Source organism: Arachis stenosperma, chromosome 1 (assembly GCF_014773155.1).
Source record: "Arachis stenosperma cultivar V10309 chromosome 1, arast.V10309.gnm1.PFL2, whole genome shotgun sequence".
Lineage (NCBI taxonomy): Eukaryota > Viridiplantae > Streptophyta > Magnoliopsida > Fabales > Fabaceae > Arachis > Arachis stenosperma.
The window spans coordinates 17,974,138-17,976,580 of NC_080377.1; the positions used below are offsets into that span (position 1 = coordinate 17,974,138).

The following is a 2,443-nucleotide window of genomic DNA, read 5'->3' on the forward strand; positions in this document are numbered from 1 at the left end:
GGTTTATTACTTGGACGACCCAGTACACTTGCTGGTTAGTTGTGCGAAGTTGTAGTGATCACAATTTCGTCCACCAAGTTTTTGGCGCCGTTGCCGGGGATTGTTTCGAGTATGGACAACTGACGGTTCATCTTGTTGCTTAGATTAGGTATTTTTTTCAGAGTTCTTAAGAATGAATTCTAGAGTTTCATGATGATCTGTTGAAGTCTGGCTGGCTGAGAAGCCATGTCTAATCTTATTGGACCGAGGTTTCAACTTATCATCACAAGAGCTTGTTGATTTCTATCAATCTTGCTGTTGGAGCAATGATCTGCTGAGGCTTGGCTGGCCATTGGCCATGTCTAGTGTTTTGGACCGAAGCTTTCTTTGAAAGCTTGGCTGGCTGTGAAGCCATGTCTAATTCCTGGACCGGAGTCTTAGACTAGCATTGCAATGATTCCTGGAATTCAAATTAAGAATTCTGAAACTATTATTTTCTATTTTCATATAATTTTCGAAAAAGCACAAAAAAATTACAAAACCATAAAAACCAAAAAAGATTTTATGTTTCTTGTTGAGTCTAGTGTCTAATTTTAAGTTTGGTGTCTTGCATGCATTGCTTATTTGATCTTGGTTCTATTTTCAAGTCAATAGTATAGGGAACTGAAGATTCAGAACATGCAGTAGAGGAATTACACAGAAAAAGCTGGGCGTTCAAAACACCCAGTGAAGAAGGACAGACTGGCGTTTAAACGCCAGCCAGGGTGCCTGGTTGGGCGTTTAACGCCCAAAAAGGTAGTGCATTGGGCGTTAAACGCCAGAATGTGCACCATTCTGGGCGTTTAACGCCAGGATGGCACAAGGGGGAGGATTTTGTTTTCAAAATCAATTTTTTTCAAGTTTTCAAAGTTTTTCAAAATCAAATCATATCTTTTCAATCAAATGTTTTCAAAATCAATTTCTTTCCTTTTTCAAAGATACTTGCTATCAATTAATGATTTGATTCAACATTTCAAGTATGTTGCCTTTTCTGTTGAGAAAGGTTTAATGTCTGAATCATATTTTTCTTGTTAGCCAAGTCATTAATTTTTAAAATCAAATCTTTTTTTTTAAAATTGTTTTCAAATCATATCTTTTCAATCATATCTTTTTAAAACCATAACTTCTCAATCAAATCTTTTTAATCATATCTTTTTCAAAATAGTTTTCAAATCATATCTTTTTGATTTCTAATTTCAAAATCTTTTTCAAAAATTACTTGATCTCTTTCCCACTCTTGATTTCCGAAAATTAATTAAAGTTTTTCAAAATGTTTTTTTAAATCTTTTTAGTTTAATTTTCAAAAATTTCTTCCCCTCTTCTCACATCCTTCTATTTGTGGAGTACCACTCCTCCTCAATGCACAATTCGAACTCTATCTAACTAAGTTCGAATTCTTCTACCTCTTCCTTCTATTTTTCTTTTTCTCTGACACCTCAAGGAATCTCTATATTGTGACATAGAGGATTCCATATTTTCTTGTTCTCTTCTCTTTCATATGAGCAGGAACATAGACAGAGGCATTCTTGTTGAAGCTGACCCTGAACCTGAAAGGACCTTGAAGCGAAAGCTAAGAGAAGCTAAGGCACAATTCTCTGTAGAGGACCTAACCGAATTCTTCAAAGAAGAAGAACACATGGCAGCCGAAAACAACAACAATGCCAACAATGCAAGGAAGGTACTTGGTGACTTTACTGCACCTACTCCCGACTTCTATGGGAGAAGCATCTCTATCCCTGCCATTGGAGCAAACAACTTTGAGCTTAAGCCTCAATTAGTTTCTCTAATGCAACAGAATTGCAAGTTCCATGGACTTCCATTGGAAGATCCTCATCAGTTCTTAGCTGAATTCTTGCAAATCTGTGACACTGTCAAGACTAATGGGGTTGACCCTGAGGTCTACAGACCTATGCTATTCCCTTTTGCTGTAAGAGACAAAGCTAGAACATGGTTGGACTCACAACCTAAAGAAAGCCTGGACTCATGGGAAAAGCTAGTCAATGCCTTCTTGGCAAAGTTCTTTCCACCTCAAAAATTGAGTAAGCTTAGAATGGAAGTCCAAACCTTCAGACAGAAGGATGGAGAATCCCTCTATGAAGCTTGGGAAAGATACAAACAATTGATCAGAAAATGTCCATCTGACATGCTTTCTGAATGGAGCATCATAGGTATTTTCTATGATGGTCTCTCTGAACTATCCAAGATGTCTTTGGATAGCTCTGCTGGAGGATCTCTTCATCTGAAGAAGACGCCTACAGAAGCTCAAGAACTAATTGAAATGGTTGCAAATAACCAATTCATGTATACTTCTGAAAGGAATCCTGTGAACAATGGGACAAGTCAGAAGAAAGGAGTTCTTGAGATTGATACTCTGAATGCCATATTAGCTCAGAACAAAATATTGACTCAGCAAGTCAATTTGATT

The 2,443-nt window shown here is 37.1% G+C and overlaps 1 non-coding gene across 1 annotated transcript; it reads right to left on the reverse strand.

Annotated features, from left to right (window-relative positions):
- Window positions 1–2,059: 2,059 nt before the first annotated feature.
- On the reverse strand, window positions 2,060–2,163 carry LOC130955800 (small nucleolar RNA R71). Its single transcript, XR_009076908.1, has one exon. It is a non-coding gene; the product is annotated as a small nucleolar RNA R71 (small nucleolar RNA).
- Between the last annotated feature and the right edge of the window lie 280 nt (window positions 2,164–2,443).